This window comes from Mixophyes fleayi, chromosome 4, assembly GCF_038048845.1.
Source record: "Mixophyes fleayi isolate aMixFle1 chromosome 4, aMixFle1.hap1, whole genome shotgun sequence".
NCBI classification, from domain to species: domain Eukaryota; kingdom Metazoa; phylum Chordata; class Amphibia; order Anura; family Limnodynastidae; genus Mixophyes; species Mixophyes fleayi.
The window spans coordinates 149,019,267-149,044,646 of record NC_134405.1 but is presented as its reverse complement, the minus strand read 5'-3'; positions in this window follow the sequence as shown (position 1 = coordinate 149,044,646).

Sequence of the window (25,380 nt, the reverse complement as noted above, 5' to 3'; positions counted from 1 at the left end):
TGGACTGAAAGAACTTGTAAATTGCACTAGTGATGCAACCATCAAAATGAAGCCAGGATATGATTATACTATGCACAATATAACAAAATATCCAGAGTTCAAATGCTCAGCTAAGTTGCGAAAGAAAGTTGTCTCCTAAAGGTACCAACATGTTCCAGACATGTAACAGCAATCCACTGAAATAATGAAGCAGCCATGTCTTTGTGATATTATGTTTAGATATGACAAGATGCAGTGTAATATAGGTTGGACTGATAGATAAAGAAACATTGTAACAGTAAAAGGATAAAACACAAAACAAAAGACAATATTAGTTATTCACAGAGGAAATAGATTTACACCATTAGGAACCTAAATAGTCAATCAATATTTATTGAAGGCGAAGTAAATGTAACTTTCATAAGAAATTGTAGTGCATGGAAATTCATCACTTTTGAGCAACAGCATCGGGGGAGTGAAGATGAATAATGCTATCATTGTGCAGTTGTATCTGATCATGGGGCATCTATAGTATATGTTGTCATTGGAGCTGTTTAGAATTCTGATGTATAACATGCTGGTTACTGGGATCATCTGAATAGTATAGTTTTGAATATCTTGATTAGATCACTGGTAACAGAATAAAACCTAGAGTAGAAAAGCTAAACATTTGGTTAGCCAACAGATTATGATGCCACAATTATAGTAATAGGTCACTTTATATCTAGTTACATTAACCTAGAATGTGTGTCTGCGAAGTGTATTCTATCCTAATAGAATACAACCCTGTCCCAATCGTAAAGGGCTACGGAATTTTCTGGCACTATATAAATAAATGTTGATGATGTTTCTTAAATATTCTACATTTCCAAATCTCAACTACTTATCATCGGGAGAAATAGATGCATGGGCCCAAAGCTTTTATTTTCATTCATATTTTTTTCATATACACTAAATATCAAGCATGCATTTTGAATATCTAACTTTGGAAACTTTATTCTAATACATTAAGTCAATATTTCCTTTTTTTAATACATTCATTTTCTAAAAACTTGCATATTTTAATTCCTGGCCACTGTCAAATGCAGGGCTGCCAAGAGAAATTCAGGGCCCCGGTACAACAAATTCATGGGGCCCCCTTATAGTCGAGTATGGTAAAAAAAATTGCGGCGCAAAATTTTTCGGAGGTGTGGTCATGCATTTGGGGACGTGGCAAATGCGCCATTGGGGCATGGCTGACACATCAAAATCACTAGGCTCTGAATGTGCCGGAGCATCACATATGTCCAAGCACTCCTGACTTTCAGAACATCTAGCACCACAGTGTAGTATACAAAGAATAAAGTGTGTACACAAAGAGTTCAGTCTTGGCCTGCACCTTACATTGGGCACAACACTCACCAAAAATTGGCATTGTCCTTACTAGAATCACAGCATTTCTCATACTGTCCTGCTCTCTCCTACCTGTTCTTCTCACTTTCACCACCTGTGACTGCAGGTTTCTCTAGTTGCGGCCTGTCTGGATCCTGGAATGCTGGGGGCCCTATTTGGAAAAAAATGGCTACATTTAGATAATTCCAAACAACCCCGGCATTAAATTAATAACAGCCACGATTTAGGCCTTCCTCCAGCTCCAGCATTACAATAATGTGCCCCTTCATCATCGCCATGCCTTATGATCACACTGCGCCCTCCATCTATTTTTTAACCCCACTGTGCCATGCCCCCCCTGTTTTTTAACCCCTCTGTGCCATGCTGTCCCCCTGTTTTTTAACCTCACTGTGACATGCTCCCCCCTGTTTTTTAACCCTACTATGCCATGCTGCCCCCTGTTTTTTAACCCCACTGTGCCATGCTGCCCCCCTGTTTTTTAACCCCACTGTGACATGCTACCCCCTGTTTTTTAACCCCAGTGTGCCATGCTGCCACATTTTTTAACCCTTCTGTGCCATGCCCCCCTCATTTTTAACCCTTTGTGCCATGCCCCCTGTTTTTTAACCCCTTTGTGCCATGCCCCCCATTTTTTAACCCCTCTGTGTCATGCTGTCCCCTTCATTTTTTAACCCCTCTGTGTCATGCCCCCCCTCATTTTTTAACCCCTCTGTACCATGCCCCCCTCATTTTTTAACCCCTTTGTACCATGCCCTCCCACCCCCTGTTTTTAACCCCTCTGTGTCATGCTGCCCCCCGTTTTTTAACCCCTCTGTGTCATGCTGCCCCCTCTCATTTTTTTAACCCCTCTGTGCCATCCCCCCTCATTTTTTAACCCCTTTGTGCCATGCCCCCCCATTTTTAACCCCTCTGTGTCATGCTGCCCCCCCATTTTTTAACCCCTCTGTGTCATGCTCCCCCTCCCCATTTTTTACCTTTTCCTTTCCTTCTCTCTTATTTCTTGGTCTTCTCTGCTCCTCTGCTCCATTCAGACTGTCTGAATGCTGGGCGTGACATGATGACGTCACACCTGGCATTCAGTATGAATGGAGCAGAGAGGAGGGACGCCGGCGCCGTGATCGTGTGAGTATGTTTATACTAAAAAAACAATAAAAACCAACAAAAAAAAAGTTAGTTTTGAAAAAAAAAATTAACAAAAAAAATCGGCGGGGCTAGGGCCCGGGCCGGACCCCCTGGCATGCCCGGGTAATTAGTACCCGCTCCCTACCCCCTCTCAGCGGCCCTGGTCAAATGTAATTCCTATCACCAATGATGAGGTATAGCTTGCTGGGCAATTTAACGTACAGAGGTCATTATCCCTAATGAGCAAAATGACTCATTTAACAACTACTCAAGTAATGTCTTAATTATGATATGCTCTGAAATATAAAATAACTATAGAAGTCTTTGTTGTCTTTGTCATGGCTGAGAGATGCATCATGTAAAATTCATTGTAGAGCTTAAATTTATAGAATGATAGTGGACATGCTTTTCATTATTTTGACTGCCAAACTGATACTATTACTGTCTAAGGATAAATATGCCAGTGTCTAGAATCCTTTATACATTAATAAAGAACCACAAATACTGACAGTGTTAATTCCAAATATATCCAAAATATTTCATACATTGTTAAAACATTTAATTTTTCCCCTGATTATCACATATCTCCTGCAAATGTGACAATGTTTTTTCTTTATTAACTGTACATATATTAGTATTCTCATTTGTATGAAAAGTTAAACATTGGGATTAAAGATGAACAGCTATATGAAAACAAACAAAGCAATAAATGGAGAAAATATGTTACAATATATTGTTAACTTATTCGTTGTAAATACATTTTTCACCACTGTACTTACTTTTTTGACACTCTTGGGCTCATTATATTCTGACTCTGCATTTTCAAATTCTGTGTAACAAAAGAATTAGAATATACATTATTTTCCAAAAAGTGGTGCAATAACAGAAAATAATATGTTTTTTCTTATTTACTAAACAAATTTGCACAAACAGTTGAAGTGAAGGGATTTTCTTACCTTTCTCCTAATAAGAATTCTACCAGATTTATATAGTTTGACTTTTCTTATTTGAAATCTGACACCTGACACCCTTTAATCTACTACCACTTAGTGTGTGACTTTTAATTATTTTTTTTATTGATTATGAGATAAGTACATTAAAAAGATAACTAGGCACAAAAAAATAAAACCTGGGGAAGGCGGACTATTTAGGAAACTAGACAACTTATTGCATCAATTGACCTTACTAACATCAGTGTGGAATGCACAATAGTTTCCAGGTTGTGGCACATTAGAGGAAAATGTTTCATGTTTTTAAATTATTTACTAAATTAAAGTTAGGCAAACATTTGTAAAAGAGGGCTAGTTATTTATATGTGAATAGCCACTGGTCTCCTCAAAAGAGTGTTATCTCATTAGTGTAAAGGGTTGTAAAGGGTTGTTAGCAGTACAAATATATACCTGATATTTATTTACACAAATATGTGTTTATTTGTCTGGTATAAACAGATGCTTCCTTGATTTAATGAACAGCCTCCCCTCTTTCAAATTTCGATATTCACTCTCATTTCACAAATGTGCCACCACCTTGTATTTGCATAAACATTATGAGTGTTTTTGTTTGGAGGTTATAATTTATCACCAGACAAGAAATAAAAAGGGGCACTCTAGTTTGAAAGAGGAGTTCATATTATTAAATCAATATGGGAGAGTGAGACATTAACCTTAAAGAGCCTCCCTTCTAGTTAACAATGTTTTTTTTATGTAAAAAAATTATTAAAACAAAAAAATTAGCATCTAATTTGAAAATTAGGACTCCCCTCTTTAAAAATGAGGATAATATTAGAGGGGTGATATTGTAGCGCATAATGTTTTTATTGCCTGATGACCAGAAATGATCAACAGACAATTATTAAATTTGTCATCACAATCTGAAAGAGGGGACTTTTTCTTTACAAACGAGGGCCCTGTAAGTTTTTATGAACCAGGGATAGAAAGACCAAAGCTGGTAGAGATAACCCAGAACATTGCTCTAGTCTTGCTATAATATTCCTCCGAATATTATAGACACTGTATGACTGATATTTCTACTGATTGATTTTCCAACATTGTGGCGAGCCAGCCAGGAGGAAAGATAACAGGGAAGATGGAGGGTTGTCACGGGAGAAAATATTGCGATATTTATAGATACTGGTGTATCTGGCACAGGATGGGCTCTGCATTCACCTCAAGGTAAAACGACTGCTGCCAGTTTGGTGGGATTTGATGGGTCACAATCTCAAACTAAATTGAATCAGTGAATTTGAAATAAAGGGTTCCAGATTTGACAAAGAAAAAGTGATTTGTTACACATTTTGGCCAAACCCTAATTTAAACAAGACAATAATTAGAATTGAGATTTAAGGACCTAACTAAATTTGACTCTTTGACTTGATCAAAACTCTCACATTTTACAGTGATTCCGACACAAATTTGTAACAGCACCTTAGAAAAATTCACTCATGTTTCTCACTGAATAAGTCAGGTCATTCAGAGAGAAGCCTTGTTATACATTTTGCAAATTGAGATATAGTCCCTTCAGCAATATGATACTGGAAATATTGCCAAGCTCATACTTATAACTACACAATTGTGTGGATTTTTGGATTATACTGTACTAATTACTCTAATTCATACCCGATTTTTAATATTATTTTCTTATAAAAGATATCAATTGTTCTTGTCTTGCCTTTCAATGGGCAATAAGTGTTATGATGTGAAGGTGGCATAGTGATGATTAAAGCTCATAAGGCATATGGTGAAAATAATCATAAAGCCCTTTTAAAAAGAAAATATAAAAAACAAATAATTCTAAGTATTCAGAAGCAATTTTCTCATTCATATATTGTTGGGATGAAATTCTTTTTGGCTTTAAATATTTATGTAAACCAGTGAACAGGAAAAAGGTTGTGCTATAATTTTCTAGTGCAATTTAGACCACCAGCTTATTTCATGTGTATCAGTTTTCATACATGTCCCAAATAAACACTTCTATCAATTGTTCCATGGCTTATGTAGACTATATATACACATTAACCATACCAAAAAATATAAATGTTGATGTGCTATCATGGTGTGTATCTTGTTTAGGCATATACACACCCAGATCAATGGTATTTTATCATTGCCTGTGTGTATACTGTGTATATATACAAAAAATGAGAAATGAGAAATGACATTTTTAGTTTTATGTAATTTCTTTTAAACAATGTGATAAAAGTACGTCTTAAACATGGTATAAATTATAATATTTAATTATAATGGTAACTATAATTAATACTGTCAATCTATCATGGTCTCTTACATTTGTTAGATTACCCTGGCAACGACAAAAACATTAGAACATTATTTAATCAGTTGTTCACTTTGGTCTTTTTTTATTTTGCTGTGTGAATCCTATTTGCTAATCAGAAACATCAAGGATGTTTTAATAATCTAAAATATACTTTTGTATCAAAACAAAAAATAACTTATGCAATTTAAATTTCTCTAAGTAGTGAGGTTTGAACAAGGCATTAAAGTGACCAGAGGGCTCTGTACAAAGCTGTACAAAAGCTCAAAGCCTACATGGGCAACAGTATCATGTTTTCTAAAAAAGAAAAATTCACTATTTCTTTACAGTGTTTAAAAACCATTAAGCAACCAACTATATTGTGGCTTATTCTGTATTAAGAGTTTAAGATGTTCGCTCGACTCTGTTTTCTGGTTGGCATCGATTGCCCGAGCTTGACTGCAAAATTATAGTGGCTGTGAAAACGTGTCTTTTTTTTTTCCAAATAGAATTTTTGCTGAATCTTAATACTCCCTGTCATTAGCATAATACAATCAATGCCTTTGAGTGACAGCAGAAAGGTTTAATGTACAGAAAGAAGTGGACTTTGGGTTTTCCAGGTGTATGACAGAAATGATTACTTTTCTTTGTGTGTGTTTATCAGTAGCATGCTAAACTTTTGAGACCACTTAAAATCTTGTAGCTTTATCGTCTTGTTGACAGCCTTTTCTTGTTTCATAACTAGAAGTCATATTCAACTAAAAACATCCTTTATGAACAGCAAACGAAATCTGGACACCCCTTTAACTTACTGTAAACTCTGATGGATTTAATAATCCTTTAAGCTGTCAGAGCCAGAGAAGCTTTGCTAACTGCAGTAACTATAGAAACTACCAAATGTGGCACACGTACATTTAGCATTCATCTCGGTATAGAAATATGTCAATGGAAGAAGCAAGCAAATCATTTAAGTCTAGCAAAAAGGTAGAATTAGATAGGTTTTAAAACCAGAGGTATATGAAATAAAGTACACTTTGTATTATTATCATCCTTACACACCATCTGCGGGGTATGAAATGTTCTTTTTTTGACATCAAGTCAGGGAAATGCACAGTGTAAAACTGTAGATATGTCTTTCATGTGACACTTGAGAGTGAGGTGGGGGTAGGGGTCCCAGGCACATCAGAAAATGAAAACTTGGGTAAATTGACACAAGAGATACCAAAGCACAAATATATGTATGTAATGTGTCTTAATGAACCAAAATATGGCAGTGTGCTCTTGTATGGAACATAGGGTTAAAAGCTTAAAGCAGCTCTACAACTGATTTAAGATTAGGGCAGCTAAAAAAATATGTTGCTATATACAGTGCTCATTTAGTTATATATCTATAATATAAATGTCTAGTGGCGTGTGTTAGTCTGTCTGTGTGTGAAAAAAATAAAACCAAGCTGCAGCGCCACCTGCTGGGTGGAGTTATACACTGACCTACTAAATTCTTAGTGTGTGTGGAAAAAAAAATTCAGAAAGGGCTAAAATTTGGTATACTAAGATGTTTTTAATTTGTTAATTTAATTTGTTAATTGTTAATTAAAAAAAATATATATATATTTCTTGAAGGAGAAGTGACAGTTGGGAGTGGTTGGTGGTTGCCGGGGGTGACAGTGGGGAGTGGTTGGTGGTTGCCGGGGGTGACAGATTGAGAGGAGTGTGATACTCAGGACCGCTGAGAGAGATCCCTGTGTCTGGATAGACATCTGGATAGATGTGGCGATGAAACTGAAGGATGAGGTGATGGAGAAGAATGATGAGGTGGTGACATGTGGACAAAACCACGTTAAAAAAGGGCGCTTACATCGGGAAGTAATGCTATTCCCCTGAGGAGGCCTGGGCTATGGCCCAAATGCATGACAAGAACCTTTTTTACACCTTAAGTAGCTTGATTTGACTAGAATGCATGAGTATCATGCACGGGTTAACTTGTATGTATATATATATATATATATATATATATATATATATAGATAGATATAGATAGATATATATATATATAGATATATATATATATATATATTGATATATATATATATATATATATATATATATATATATATATATATATATATAGATATATATATATAGATATATATATATATATATTTATATATATATAAATAAAAAACTAACCACATTGACCATATAAAATTGTGTAATGAAGCATAACCTTTATTGAGGTTTATAAGAATCAATAGACTAAAGGAGATGGGTGAAAGAAAAAGGGATGAGAATGGAGACCTTAGCAATTAAACAGACAGTAACATAACAGCTCCAATTATTCATTGTAAGATAGGCATTGGAGTTGGATTATATAGCTGATTTTAAAATCCTAATTTTAATAATTAAATAAACTCAAGTATAGAAAAGAATGGGGTAGGAATAGAAGATACATTAGTAAAGAGAAACATTAGGAGAAAATAGGGTAGACTTTTTCACCTAAGAAGGTATCCATATGTGAGTTGAAAGTTTAACATATTTATTATTGTAATAAATGTTTTCAGGAGTCGAATCACATTATAGATCTATTATAATGTGGACTGAAAATGAGCAATCCATGAGGACCGGATATACAGGAATTTATTATAGGAATCATGAATGGTATTAGAGATATGTTCCATATAGTAAATATGCCAGACATGTGCAATAACTTTGGTTAGAGAAGGTCTAAATGTTTTGAAAATAAAGCTAGTTTACATTTACCCACATTGATTATGTCTTTTATGACAGTCGATTCTTTAGAAATAACAGGGATTGGATGAAGTAATAAAGAAAAGGAAAGGCAAATCGAATTGTCGAGACACTGTCATTGGCTAAGATAGAGCAAACATGTTACTATACATTTCTATATAAAGGAGCAAATATCTAAATTAAAATATTATATATGGCATCCTCAAAAACATTAGATTGTCTATTTAAAGACACAAGTGTAGTCCGCAGTAACCATTAATAACAAGGAATTTGGCCTTCATTTGACAACCAGTTGCATATTAAGATACAGTACAGGCCAAAAATACAAACCTAGAGTTAATGTTGCATATCAGGTACATTAATTTGTCAGCAAATAGTTGGAACAGAGCTATTTCTAGTTAAATTGTTCTTGTGGGTTTGATGCAGTACCATTGGATGCAAAGTCCAAAATCCATATCCAAGGACTTGGGAAAGGATATGGACTTGGGTGAGTAAAATGTTTAAATCTTTGTTTTATTTGTTTCTTATCATATTGCTCATATTGTCTTTAAACTTTATTTAGTTTATTATTTTATTTGCAATGCCTTTACATTTACAGAATCATTGCTTGTTTAATTCACATCCAGTTTTTAAAAAAATGTTCCATTAATGCTATCTATTGTTTAAGTTAAAATATATGACTTCAATTATCACCTCAATTGCTATAATGCATGTTTGTTTTCCATTTAAATTGAAATGTTTAGATGAAAGTTAATGTAATAAAAATCAATGTGGCAAATTAGAGTAGAATAATCAATGGCATCAACATATTTTTATGTTACTGTTTATACATTTTTATGTCTTAATTTAATATTATTTACTTATTATAATTTTTGGTTAACTTATTTTTCTGTTGCTTTCTTTAGTGATTAAATAGACATTATTTGTGTGTTACTGCAAAATTGTAGTGATAATTGCAAACCACTGTACTAAATTAAGTGTAAATACCACTTGTAGTTTCTTCAACCGAGGTATGATTTCAGCTAAAATTTAAAGCGACGCTGCCTTGTAAAGGCAAGTTTCCCATTACAAGGCAGTGCCGCTTTAAATTTTAGCTGTCATCTCACCGAACTCGCGGGAGTCAAAGAAACCGGGGTATGATACATTTACCCCCTGGTATCTATATTACATGTCAAATACACTAGCAGCACATCCTTTGTTGACTTGGGAATATATGAAACTAAGCACAAAATTGAGCATGTTTTAGAGTAAGTACAAATAAAGTCTGCCTTCCCTTCATGAAATCAACCAAAGGATATGTTCTGTTTGATCATTAAAGCAAGGTCCTATCACTGTTTGACGCACAAACCCCATAGGAATCTGTCTTTTTTTTCCTGTATGAGAATAATAACATTTGATGAGAAAACCCATTTGCTGATTTCTGTATATAAATATATTGAGGTGATTCCAGAGGATTCTCAGAGGCAGTGTAGATGGAACAATACAAAGGGAATTAGATAGCACAAAGATTCATCAACTGTAATGGAAATATTGCTTTATTGTTAAGGCTGTAGAGATCTATAAATGACAACCAATTGAGAATTTGTGTTCACTGTTTCTGTTCACCTTTATTTTCACAATAATTATAATCATATTTTACATTAATATTGTTATTGTTATTATTAAAACTAATATTATTATTATTATTACTATTATTATTATTAGCAGTAGCAGTAATGGTGACATGTATAATAATAATAGTGCACTAGTTTAGAAATAATCTAGTATATATGTTTACATCATATTGTAAAGGTCTTTATTTACTAATGTTCAAGTATAAATCTATGTACTATGGTATAATATGTTGATGGTAGTTTCTCCTTTTGCCAACATTCCCAGTTTATTTGCCTATGTGATATGTCTTCAAAGGGATGCAATATAATTACCCAAGTAATCACCAGCCCCCTTACAATACCGTAATATTGTACAAACTATCAAACTGTATGTCATAATAAATAACGTAACCCAGCATAAAATTTACATCAAGCAGTGTTTATATGTAAATGTGGCCTATCCACATGTGCCACCAGCCTCAAATATTTTTCAAAGTGTTAGCATGAGTTTTGAATATATACAGTCCAGATAGTAAATACTGGACCAATAGTAATTCCACCACTGCAGGTAGGGGCAACAGGTTTCTGAGCATGCTAAAAGACCATTATATGTCTCAAATAGTAGAGGAACCAGCTAGAAACCAGACTATACTGGACCTAGTAATAACAAATAATGTAGACATAATATCAAATATTCAAGTAAGGGAGCACTTGGGAAACAGTAATCATAATATGGTCTCCGTTAAAATTAGTTTCCAGAAACAACAGTATAAAGGATAAACTAGGACTTTAACATTTAGAAAAACAAATTTTAATGTGCTAATAGAGGCTATAATGTACATAGATTGGGACATAGTTTTTGAAGGAAAAAGTACAGAAGAGTAGTGGGTTGTCTTTAAAATATTGTTGGAAAAATACACGTATAAGTTAAATCCTATGGGAAACAAATTTAAAAGAATTAAGTCTAAACCAATGTGGCTAAATAAAAAGGTAAGAGAAGAAATGGTAAAGAAGAGGTGGGCATTTAAAATTGTTAAAGTCTAAAGGGACTGAGAAATCCTTCCGTATCTACAAGCAATGTATTAAGACATGCAAAAAGGAAATCAGATTGGCTAAATTAGAAAATGAAAAACAAGTTGCAAAAGAAAGTCAAACCCTAAAACTTTTTTTTAAGTATGCTAATGGCAAAAGAATTAAAAAACACAATATAGGACCCCTAAAAAGTGAGAAGGGTAGATTGATTAATGATAATAAAAAAGCAAAGGTATTAACACCTTCTTTTCTTCAGTATTTGCTAGAGAGGAAATGCAAATGGAAATGCAACCGTACTATTAATTAATACTTGGCTGACTATGGAAGAAGTCCAAAAGCTATTGAATAAAATTAAGATAAATAAAGCTTCAGGTCCAGATGGCATACAGCCAAGGGTTCTTATGGAGCTTGTCGAAGTCAGAAAATTGGATAAAGTCATTTCAATTAAAGTCGAGCAAACTTGGTTGTCTTTGTCTGAAAAGATGCGTACGGTACGCTACGACGTACAAGGGCACGCTGCGGCGTGAAAGGGCGTATGCATCCACTACACGTGGCAACAACAGTAATTGGTCTTTTACCATACATTCGCACTAACACGCATACTAATAAAATAGTACACATTAATGGTAGTTGCAACACATAGTCAGTTATGTCGAAATATAGTAGTATTTATCTGTTATATTAGAGTTACATGCATATTAGTGAAATACACGGAACAGGTTGAAGGAATCATATCATGAGTGGTATCATAATAAACCTCTTTACATATCCTACTGTTTGGTTCACCCTGCGAGGGAATCGCAGGGTGCATACACAAGTTATGAATGATAGGGAATTATGAACTACTTAAGACTAAGGAATCTTGGCGGGAAGAGCCGAGCATACCCCCTGGAGAGGTGACCTCCTCCTTTGGATTCCTTAGGATGAACTAGCCAATGATTGACAACTCCTTGGACCTTCCTGAGACCTGGACCAATAGATCCAAGCTATACCATCTTCATTGTGTTACTGTATTTTTGTGTGTATATAAGCAGCAGCTTCACATCTAGTGTTCAGACATCTTGTCCCCAGACTTCAGGATTGAACGACTGCACACTGGATCCAGAGCGCCTGCGATAAGTAACGGCTGTATTTATTATCACTTCACTTGAGCATATTATTCTACTATTTGCGAATAAATCTTTGTGCGTTGGAAACACAAATCAAGGTTCGACAATCGTTATTGGTTAGCGACAATACGCACATAACAAGCTAAACACCGAAATAGCTAGACTGCTATTCTTCATTTTCATTGATCCAATTTCATCTGGCTCAGTACCAAGGGATTGGCGAATAGCAGATGTGGTCCCATTGTTTATAAAGGGAGTGAGATCACAACTAGGGAATTATAGACCTGTAAGCCTGACATCAATAATGGGGAAACTACTGGAAGGTATATTAAGAGATGGTGTTCAGGATTACTTGGTATGCCATAAGATTATTAGTGGGAATCAGAATGGATTTGTGAGGGATAGGTCATGTCAAACTAATTAGTTTCTATGAGGAAGTTAGTGGGAACTTATACCATGGTAGTACAGTAGATGTGGTCTACTTTGCAAAGGCCTTTGATACAGTGCCACACAAGAGGTTGGTTTACAAAATAAGGGAACTGGGTCTAGAAAACAACATTTGTACTTGGGTCAAAAACTGGTTGGAGAATTGTGATAAATAGAACATTTTCTGATTGGTCAAAAGTTTTAAGTGGTATACCTCAAGATTCTGTGCTCCTTTATAATATATTTATTAATGACCTTGGTGATGGTTAAGAGAGAAAAGTTTCTTTTTTTGCAGACGACTCTAAACTTTGTAAAGTAATAAAATCAGAGCAAGATGTAGTTTCTCTACAGAGTGACTTGAATAAACTGGAGGATTGGGCAGCCAAATGGAAGATGAGGTTTAACATAGATAAATGTAAGGTTATGCAAAAAGGGGCATAGATGCAAGGAAAGGCAGTGTAATGTTGCCACTGTTTAAATCATTGGTAAGATCTCATGTTGAATATGGAGTACAGTTCTGGACACCACTTTATAGAAAAGACATTTTGGAACTAAAAGGGGTTCAGAAAAGGGCAACAAAATTGATAAAGGTACGGAGTCATTAAGTTATGAGGAAAGGTTTGCCAGTTTAGGATGGTTACTTTTAAAAAGAGGCATTTAAGATGGGATATGTTTACTATCTACAAATACAGGGTCAATACAGAGAACTTTCATGGGAACTTTTTACCCCAAGGACTGTGCACAGGTTACGCGGTCACCCCCTAAGGTTAGAGGGGAGGAAGATTCACAACCAGCAAAGGAAGAAATTCTTTACAGTTATGGCAGTCAAAATATGGAATTCACTGCTAAGGAAGGTTGTGATGGCGATTCAATTGATATGTTTAAGAAAGGGTTAGACAGATTTTCAGTGGAAAAGGGTATCCAGGGATACGACCGCTAATTAAAATCAAGGATATTAGTGGATCCGATGAGAGATAGGACTGCAATATCAGGTCAGTAGGGATTTTTTTTTATTTTCCTGATTTAAACAGATTAGCGGTTGCTTCTTCTGGATCAATTTCAAATATAAGAGAAGGTTCACAGGAGATCCAAAATAGTTTGAACTTGATGGACTGGTCTCTTTTTTCAACCTCATCAATTATGTTATTATGTTTCCTCTGATGGGAAGTTATTCCGCTTATACACGACCCTTTCTGTCAAGTAATTCTTTTTCACATTTCCTCTGAACCTACTTCTCTCCAGTTTCAGTGCTTGTCCTCATGTTCTAATACTTCTCTTCCTTTGAAAAATGTTTCCCTTGTGTACCTTGTTGAGTGCCGTATTTTGCGTGAAATAGCTCTACGCGTGCTCAGAAATGGACCTTAGGCCAATGAACACAATTTCATGCCTGGGCGGAAGTGATACTTACTACAGATGTGCCCAATTCAAGTCCTGGCGCTGCTTCTTTTCAGATAACAGCTCCAGGGCAGGTGTAAGTGATGGATGACAGTGAAGACAAAATATGGGATTGCCTCTCACAATATAATGGGTTGATTGCCAATTCACCTGCACATCTGACACTATTCATCTCATCAAACACTATATAAGACCATTGCAGGGGGATATTGTTTCGTTTTGGGGTTTTTTGTTTTATTTTTCTTACCCTTTGAAAGCATTTGCATACTAATGTATTTCTATATTGTTTTTTAAATGTATATGAGTAGTTGCATATATTAGCATTGCTATTTCATTATTTTAAATGTTATGCTCCTTTATACTAGTTGCATACATTTGCATAGTAGTTTTATGTCTAAGGGGGAATTCAACTCCCCGCGTTGTTCTAAACAACCATGTGGGGTGCACATTATTACCGTTAGTATAGTCATTTCATTGCAAATTTCTGCTCGCGGCTCAGGGCGCTGCAAGCAAAAATCAGCCTTGAAATAACCCTAGTAACGGTAATAACACGCAGCAATTACCATACGAACGGTAATTCTTTAGAACACTGTGGGGAATTGAATTCCCCCCTAAGTTTAATATTTGTTTTAAAACTATTTCCAACATGAAAAACTTTATTATACTGAATTGCAATTAAATTGATCCTTACAAAAACTTTTTCCTGGTACAGTTCCAACACCACCCTGTACATTCTGATAATGAAAATTTAAAAAACAAACAAATATAAATTTAATAAAAATAATGAATGTATCAAAAATATTTCTAGCTCTGTTCTAAAGTTTGTATTCATGTTTCTACATTTGTTTACAAAAAAGGTAGTAGTTGAAAAAAAACATTTGTGTGTTTTATTTTTGCAAAGCAAATATGTAATAATGAGACATATTTGTTAGTAAAGAATTTGATAAAGGGGTTATTGCAGGGCCATCTTTTCCATTGGGCACGATGGGCAGGTGCCCGGGGGCCCCACGGGCAAGGGGGCCCCAGAGGCAGGGCTCTTAATTAGAATAAATAACCCTGCAAAAGAAAAAGACCTGCAAAAAAAAACCTTCAAGGGTCACTGAGCAAGTACATCATCTATCTCTATACATCTATATATATATATATATATATATATATATATATATATATATATATATATATATATGTGTGTGTGTGTGTGTGTGTGCGGGTGTGCGTAGGGGCCCCGGTGCACTATTTTCATAATGTTGTTAAGATGGCCCTGGGTTATTGGTAGCATGGAATAGTGCAGTTTGATGAGGTAATACAGAGAAAGGGTGAAAATGATGCAATTGTCAGGATATATCAATGTTTAGGAGTAATAAGGTCAATTAAGGTAATTTTGGAAATGCACGCATTTGCGTTCAGATGTGCATTAGGAGCAAATATGGATATAATAAAAAAAAAAGTGGAATTGCTCCAGGAACAATACGAAGTCCAAAAAACCCTGCAATTACAGTTACGTGTGATTTGCGTCCCGTGAGTTATCACTGTATTCACATCAGAATGAATTTCTCAGATATACTTGAATTTGAATACGGGCATATGTATAAACAAATTATGTGCTGTTCTTACACACGCACGTTGCGTTCTAATTTGAATCAGGCCTTTATTTGGTGTCTTTATCCAGAAAAATTGTTTGCAAATATTTTTGAATGCACATGCAGGCCATATTATGTCATTTCTGTCAGGGCATTAAGAGAGTAACCCTTCATCCTCATAAACAAGGGCCTTGTGTAGTCTGAAATGCATCAGTATTGTCAGTATAACTGTGCTTTTATTATGAGTAAGGTATATATTTTTAATTTATTATGATGGTGGTTTAGGAGTTCTGAAATAAATTTCTGAGTAGTGCTTAGACTCTACATTACTATTATTATTACTATTATTATTATTATTATTATTATTATTATTATTTTTCTTTACGTATACAGTGATAGAATAATTTGCAGATTCTTATCTATACTTCATGGGTTGTGAATATGGGTCACAAAGGCATCACAAACCCTCCTTAAGCCAACTGCAAGCATCAGTAATTGTATAAGTGATGTAGGCATGCAAATATGTATGCCCAAAGTGTGTTAGCGGTTATAGGAGCTTGTTAATGACCCCACACTACTGTGTAATAAGATTTTCAATTTATTAAGAGTTTATTATAACACATGCAGTTTTAAAAGCATCAAAGCCAGAAAAGGAAGGGTGATTAATTTGTGCCATACAATTAATAAGATGAATTACAGTAAACAGTAAATCACAAATGATAATAACTAACAGGAAATCACGGGATGGCATTTTACCATTAATAATCTGGAATAAGAGCAGCCTGATACTCTCTGCACAGGACTAAATTTATTCTAGGTGGGCATTAGTGAAAAAGTAACAGTGTACTGATCAGTTACCTGTTTATTATGTTACCACTAGAGATATCCTCAGACCCCAATGTTTAGGTTTTGGTTTTGTTTCTAACACCATCTTTGTGTTTTGGTTTTGAATCTGGATTTCATTAAAAATTGTGAAAAACAGGTAAGTTAATATAATTGTGAGTTATTCTTGTTCCTACATTAAAATATATTGCATTAAGATTAATTTACAGTTATTTACAGTCTATTTTTTAATGATCTTTTCACAACTGTCTAAATGTTCTCCAAATTTTGGCCGAAGACTGCAGCAAGTTGGCAGCCTAAAATTAGTGACAGTGCAGATGCACAAATACATGGCTGTTTAATGAAAGAAACAATCCCTATGAAACATACTGGTACAGCAGGGGCAGACAGGATGGCAGTCTAATAAAGAAAAGTACACCTTCAAAACATCACGGTAGTGCACTAGCTGATAGGATGGTAATTTTAGAAAAGAAAATATCCCAGGGTAGGCCCACTCCACAACTGAAATAGTTTAAGAAAATCACTTAGGCAAATAAGAGTGGAATTTCACCTTGTTACTACCTCTCGCTTCAGTTGGTGGCATGGTATTTTTTTTAAGTTGCTGCAATGATCTATATCGGTCTCTGAATGCCTAAAATGGCCAGAAATTTTACAGGCCACAGACAGCAGCGACTGCACTGACCTCTCAAATAGGAGGCTTTGAAAAAGTTTTCAAATAGTAGATGACACTCATTAGCCTGTGCTAAGACTAACGCTTACATTGTGAATCCAGATATCCTATTTATTTGCTTGTATACTATCATTGAAAGGAACTGATCTCTATGGAACATTAATATTCCTCATTGGCGCACCATTTCTATCGGGACCTGCTACTAACGGAGAGCTGGCACAGATGGGAGAAGCTTAGAGACTGTGAGTCCAAATAATTTACTTTCTCCTGACTAGCCTGGTCATTGATATTAGGCTAGTTTATCTGAAAGGTACATATTTGTTGGCTTGTTTCCCATTCATCATATTGTTCTCAAGAAACTGTCTGTATGTGATAAATCTCTCTTAATGGAGAAACATTTCACATTAAAGTCTAACCAGGGATCTGGATTCTAAATTCACTAGCAAGTAATAACAAACTAACTATTATAACACGTATTTGATGGACTTTATTGCTCACTAATGAAATAAGATCAATTGATTTGACACCTTATATCAGCCGTGGATGAATAGAATTATATGTTGTGGGCAATATTGTTCCTTTTATCATAGGAATTGTAGTATACTTTGGTCTGTTTGTCGTTTTTTTTGTATATATTTTTTATGTATAGATTAAACATTATAAGAATTTTTTTTACCACAGCCATTTTCGTATTCTATCTAATTATTAGAGTATCTATATTATGTTATCTCAATTTCAATTTTTTTTTGATAGTTATACACTGTGTAGATCCTTTGTTTGTACTTTCCTTTTAATTTATAGTTTTTCCTTTTTAGTGGTATTGACACATTCTCTTTACAGCTGCAGCAGAAGTTTAGAGGAGTGCAAACACAATTTTTTTCTACATTTATCTAACAGTGGTCATCTTTCTCTATGTTGACAATGCCATCACCCTCATCATCTTCCTCATCACTGATGTCAAGATCTTCATCATATATTATTAGTTCATCCCCACTGGAATCAAGCATTACAGATTCTGTTTGTAATTGGCGGCAACAATTGTATTCCTCATACAATTTGTAGTTCACATGTTTCAGTACTCTTTCCGAGTATACACTGGAGGGTGGGCAGCTTAAGTAAACCATAGCTAGTTTGTACAAGGGGCTTCAAATTGCCTTTTTTCCTCCCAGAATTCAAAGGTACTGTCTGAGGTGCTAATTTCTACATTATCAAACCATTCTACTACTACAAGGTGTATAAGATTGAGACATGGGTGAGGTGCCAAAATACTTGAGCAATTGTTTTAAGCCTAACCAGATGTTATCATTACCTTTCACATTGGTGTGCTGTGTTGACTTGTCATCAATGAGATTCTTAGAAAAAGTATGTTTTTTTCTGGCAGCAGCATTTTTAGGAGAAGCTGAAGCAGGGGATGTGTCATGTGCAACTTGAGCTGACAGCTTGCATACAAGCAGTAAGCAGCAGCAGCTGTCGCATTCAAGGGTGTCTCTTCGGAGTAATGGATTGCATTAGGGTACTCAGTTTGAATTTGAAAATTGGATGCTGGACTAGGTGTTAATAATGTGGAGGCTGATGATGAAGGTGTTGATGTTGAAGATTGCATGAGGTCTCTATTCTTTCTGCTGCTAGCTGATGCTGTGCTACTTGTTAGTATACAAAATGTTCCACGTTTTTATAAACTGGTTGAATGAACTCGCTGCCTAGATGACCAGCATCCCTACCTCTACTTATTGTGGCATCACAAAGGCTACAGATGCCTTGATAAATGTTGTCTTGGTAGGGATAAAATTATTTTCAAACACAAGAGCTATTGTTTTGGCCTTATGCCCTGGCATGATAATGCACTTATCATGGGCATGAGGTGGTATCACTGGTGGTTGCCTTACTTCAACACAATCATCCTCCTCCTTATTGTCTTGTTTAAGTACAACACATTCATCAGTTTCAGATCCACAATTATCCTTCTCATTCTCTTGCACATTAGCAAGTTCCAAAGTAGCATCCTCAATTTATATGTCTAAATCGTCATCATTACTACTCATCCTCACATTTCCAAATGGTTGATAAATTTTGTAAGGAGGCTGCTCTATAATTACAGTGTCAGAATCTGAAATGTCAGACTCACATCTAGCATGCATTGATACTCTTAAACTCTCCTTAGGATTCTGTGACTGCCCAATTTGTTCTTCAGCCTCAGTGTTCTTTTCATGCACTGATGTGGCTGTTTTAGAGGAGACACACCTACACTCTGAGTAAGAAGGTGGTACATGTGACGTTAAGGAAGATGCATGACTGTGTTGGACACTCTCTTTTGCAATGGGCATTCTATTATGTGTAACAGCCGTAGCAGGAACCCTACTAGTGGGCACCATCTGAACCTTTTCTTGCCACTGCACGAGGTGTATGGAATGTTAGCTATTTAAATTTTTTGACAAATCACCACATTCATCAGAAACTTTTTGTCAAGCGCCGTTCCGCACGGCCGCCTGTCTGCTGACAGCGCGTCTGGTTGCCTAGCAACCAGACGCATTACTTCCGGATCCCCCTGCCGTCCGACCTCTGGGTGTGATGACGCGCCCCGTTGCTAGGCAACGGGACGCTATGAGCAGGATTCCCGGCGGCAGGTATGACAGCGCTGCAGCGCTGATTCTGATTGGGTTACCATAGTATTTAAACCTCTCCCAGCCTCTCACCAGTGCCAGAGTATCAGGTCTTCCTGCCTCCAGCGTTTGTGTATACCAGTTGCTGTATTTGTTCCTGACCATCCTCGTGCTGCTTGTGACCTTTTGACCCGGACCGTTTGACCACCTCTATTTGGATTCTGCCTTTGTACTGTTCTTCCTGAAAGTTACCAACCCGGCTTGCCTCACCATTCTTCTGGATTTCCCTTTGTACCTCTTCTACCTGAACGTTGCTGACCCAGCCTGTCTGACACCTCCTTGTATCTCGCTGTGGACTCTAGGAAGGACCGCGACCTGCGTGTCCCTGCAGCGGAGTCCATACTTCCTTGCGGGGGTTCCTGGTGAATACCAGGGGCACGTTAGACTCGGCGCCTTCCTCTGAGTTGCGCCAACAACAGCAGGTACCCATTATCAGTCGTGACAGTATTCTCTGGCCATGACAACGGAGGGGTCTGGTGAACCGTCTGCTCGAGACCTACTCCTGCATCTGGCTCAGCGAGTGGAGCAACAAGAAGCAGCCCAAGCGCATCTCCTACAATGTGTCCAAGGGATTGCGACCCGTTTCGATACATTACAGAGTGCTTCACCCGCTACACCAGCCATAACCTCTTCTGCATCTGCAGCATCCAGTGTGGTTACGGTCTCTACAGCGGCCTCCGGTTTACGCATCCCGACACCCGAAAAGTTTGACGGTGATCCCAAGAAGTGCAGGGGCTTTCTGAACCAATGTGCCATTCAATTTGAGTGCAGCCCAGGGGCCTTTTCTTCAGAACGCACCAAAGTAGCCTTTCTCATCTCCCTCCTCAGTGGTCAAGCTCTTGCCTGGGCCTCACCTTTATGGGAACGAGGGGATCCACTTCTTAATAGCTCCAACTCCTTCATTGAAGCCTTTAAAAAAGTCTTCGACGATCCCGGAAGAGTTGCTTCTGCAGCTACTAGCTTGTTAAACCTCCGCCAAGGTGACCTGTCCGTGGGGCAATATGCAGTTCAATTTCGGACCCTGGCTTCCGAGTTAAAATGGAATAACGAAGCACTGGTGGCTACCTTTTGGCAAGGTCTGGTTGACCGGATTAAGGATGAGCTAATTTCCAGAGAACTCTCGGCTGATCTAGATTCCCTCATCTCTATGTGCATAAAGGTGGATTTGCGCTACCAAGAGCGCACGCAGGAACGCTCTCCTGGCAAACGGTTCATATCACGGCTAGCACCTCAGTTCCAAAATCCCATCCTGCCAGTGGACGAACCAATGCAAGTAGGACGCTCTAAATTATCCCTTGAAGAGAGGGAGAGACGCTTCAAACAACGCCTGTGTCTGTATTGTGGAGATCCGGGACACCTGCTAAGAGTTTGCCCCAAGAAACCGGGAAACTCTTCCTCCTAAACGGTGGCGGGGAGGCCGTTTTAGGAGAGTCCACAGTTGCTCCCTATTCTAAAGAAAATTCCCCAGAATTTCTGATGGCTGTCATCCTGAGCACCCCTAAGGGTACCTTTTCCACCACGGCCTTTGTGGACTCCGGCTCCTCCGGGAACTTCATTTCGGCGGATCTAGCTTCGCAGCTCCAAATACCTTTAAACCCATTGCCTCAACCGTTATCTCTGACGGCAGTCGACGGTAGTCGTGTTACCCACGGCTCCATCTCCTCCGTGACTTCTCCTGTTCGGTTGATGGTAGGAGTACTTCATAGCGAGATGATCCAACTTTTGGTTTTGCCGAGGTCCATTAACCCCCTCATCTTGGGGCTACCGTGGTTAAGAAAGCATTCTCCTCAGATGGATTGGGACCACGCTCAAGTTATGTCCTGGGGTTCAGGATGTCGCCTTAAATGTCTGTACAGAGTTTTGCCTTCAAAATGTCAAGTGATGGCTCATTCCGAGTTAACCCATCTTCCTGAGGCCTATATGGAATTCCAAGATGTATTCAGTAAGGTTGAAGCGTAGATCTTGCCTCCTCATCGTCCCTGGGATTGCGCTATTGTTTTGTCTCCCGACTAACCCATCCCCAAAGGGCGGACCTACCCTTTATCTCGTCCAGAGACGTCAGCCATGTCTCAATATATTACTGAAAACCTGAAACGGGGATTTATCCGCAAATCCACTTCCCCAGCGGGTGCAGGTTTTTTTTTCGTTAAGAAGAAGGATGGGTCTCCTTGCCCTTGTATTGATTATCGTCCTCTCAACCGCATCACTGTCAAAAATCGATATCCACTACCTCTCATCTCTGACCTCTTTGACAAGCTCAGTGGATCTCTAATTTTTTCCAAATTAGATCTCTGTGGGGCCTATAATTTGATTTGCATCAAGAAGGGGGACGAATGGAAAACGGCCTTTAACACCAGAGATGGACATTTCGAGTACCTGGTGATGCCCTTCGGCCTCTGCAACGCCCCAGCCATCTTCCAAACCTTTGTTAATGATATCTTTCATGACCTGTTATACACTTCTGTGGTAGTGTATTTAGACGATACATTAATATTTTCTAAAGATCCGAAAACTCATCGGGAACAAGTAAAGGAGGTCCTACGTAGACTCCGGAAACATCACCTCTACTGCAAGCTGGAGAAATGTGTGTTTGAAATTAGCCAGGTACCTTTTCTTGGTTTCATTGTGTCGGGTCAAGGTCTTTGTATGGATCCCACCAAGGTGTCAGCTATCCTGGACTGGCCTCAGCCACAAGGCCTTAAAGCGATTCAAAGGTTCATTGGCTTTGCAAACTATTATCGCCAATTTATTCAGGGGTTCTCCACCATTATAGCTCCCATTACAGCTTTAACCAGGAAGACTGCCAACCCCAGGGTTTGGTCCTCGAAGGCCATGTCTGCCTTCATAACGTTAAAGAAAGCATTTTCTTCAGCTCCAGTTCTGTCCCAGCCAGATCAAGAATGACCCTTCTTCTTAGAGGTAGATGCATCCCATGTAGGCATTGGGGCGGTGCTTTTTCAAGAGTCTCCTGCTGGCTCACACAACCCGTGTGGGTTTTTCTCCAGACGATTTCTTCCAAGTGAATGTAATTATGGAATAGGGGACAAGGAGTTACTGGCCATCAAGGCGGCTCTGGAGGAATGGCGACATCTGTTGGAGGGGGCTATATTTCCTGTTACTGTGTGTACCGACCATCGGAACCTAGTGTTCATTCAAGAGGCTCGTTGCCTTAATCCTCGGCAAGCCCGCTGGGCATCCTTCTTTGCTCGATTTAACATGAAGCTCACATTCTGCCCTGGGGCCAAGAACGGACGTGCAGATGCATTATCTCGCTCATTTGACGATTCCGATCGCTTAAGACCGTTGGTTCCTCAGCATATTATTGATCCTTCTAATATTGTAGCCCTCACTAGGACCAAAACGTCCTCTCCTCCTCCAGGCCGGTCATTTGTGGAACCTCATCTCCGGCTCAAGACCCTACAGTGGGCCCATTCATCCTGCATTGCCGGCCATGCTGGAATAAAGAAGACAACATCGTTGCTTTGCCGTCGCTTCTGGTGGCCTACTGTACGTGCCGATATTTGTAAATTTATTGCTTCCTGCACTACTTGTGCTCAACACAAGACTTGTAGAAGAGTCCCGGCAGGCCTTCTTCGTCCACTCCCTATCCCCGATGCTCCTTGGGAAAGTGTGGCCATGGATTTTATCACAGATCTACCCCACAGTGCAGGGTTTACCACTATCTGGGTGGTCATTGATCGCTTTTCGAAGATGGCACATTTTATTCCTCTAACTGGACTGCCCACGGCCAGTCGTCTGGCAGATATCTTTATCAAGGAGATATTCAGATTACATGGTTGCCCGAATGAGATCATTTCGGACCGTGGAGTCCAATTCACATCCCCTTTTTTGGAGAACCTTTTATAGGAAATTGAACATAGAATTGAAATTCTCTTCGGGATATCATCCCCAAACCAATGGACAGTCGGAGCGAATCAATCAGGACCTCGAAACATTTCTTCGCTGTTTTACCTCTGACAATCAGAATAAATGGTCTCAATTCCTTCCTTGGGCGGAGTTCTCCCATAACCAACACATTAATGAGTCTACCGGATTCTCCCCATTCTTTATTGTATATGGAAGTCATCCTGTGTTTCCGGATCCTTTTCCAGTGTCCTCTTCATCGGTTCCAGCCGTAGATACTCTCTATCGGGAGTTTTCTCTCATTTGGGCTAAGACTAGGATGGCTTTACTCAAGGCTACTTAGCATCACAAAATCTTTGCAGATCGTCATCGGAGGGCCACTCCTCTCTTAAAGGTGGGAGACCAAGTATGGCTATCCACCCGGGACCTAAGACTAAAAGTTCCTTCTATGAAGATGGCTCCCCGATTTATTGGCCCGTACACCATCATGCAAGTAATTAATCCTGTATGCTTTAAATTGAAACTTCCTCCTTCTCTGAGATGTCATAATACTTTTCAAGTCTCATTACTACGACCAGTGGTACTCAATAAATTCTATCGACCTCCCTGTCGTCCCCCACCTATACAAACCTCTTCTGGAACAGAATTCGAAGTCAATCGGATCTTGGCCTCTCGCATTCCTTATGGCAAACAGCAGGACCTTCATGCTCCTAGAATTCTTAAAAGGTTCCTTCAAACAGGAGGAGGAAGAGGAGGGTATACTGTCAGGCGCCGTTCCGCACGGCCGCCTGTCTGCTGACAGCGTGTATGGTTGCCTAGCAACCAGACGCATCACTTTTGGATCCCCCTGCCGTCCGACCTCTGGGTGTGATGACGTGCCCCGTTGCTAGGCAACGGGACGCTATGAGCAGGATTCCCGGCGGCAGGTATGACAGCGCTGCAGCGCTGATTCTGATTGGATTACCATAGTATTTAAACCTCTCCCAGCCCTCTCACCAGTGCCAGAGTATCAGGTCTTCCTGCCTCCAGCGTTTGTGTATACCAGTTGCTGTATTTGTTCCTGACCATCCTCGTGCTGCTTGTGACCTTTTGACCCGGACCGTTTGACCACCTCTATTTGGATTCTGCCTTTGTACTGTTCTTCCTGAAAGTTACCGACCCGGCTTGCCTCACCATTCTTCTGGATTTCCCTTTGTACCTCTTCTACCTGAACGTTGCTGACCCAGCCTGTCTGACACCTCCTTGTATCTCGCTGTGGACTCTAGGAAGGACCGCGACCTGCGTGTCCCTGCAGCGGAGTCCATACTTCCTTGCGGGGGTTCCTGGTGAATACCAGGGGCACGTTAGACTCGGCGCCTTCCTCTGAGTTGCGCCAACAACAGCAGGTACCCATTATCAGTCGTGACACTTTTCTCTTAATCCTTACATCAAGAGCTGATATTTTCTTTGAGATTGACAAACTGTGTTTGGATTTTTAGCATGCTTTATTGCGCTTTCTTCCCACATGACCTTTCTACTAGTAGAGGTTGAAAAAGTACTCCTACTGCCAGTACCGGTAATGAGATGCTCCTAATAAGTAGACTGATCCATGGTTGACAAGAGGAATAAAGCTACTTGAATTTGGGGCTACTTCTAGCTGCCACCACACCAGGTGAACGCCCAGTGAGATAGGAAAAAGAGGGAATGTAATTCTTCTGAAACTGCTCCACAATATAATTCAAA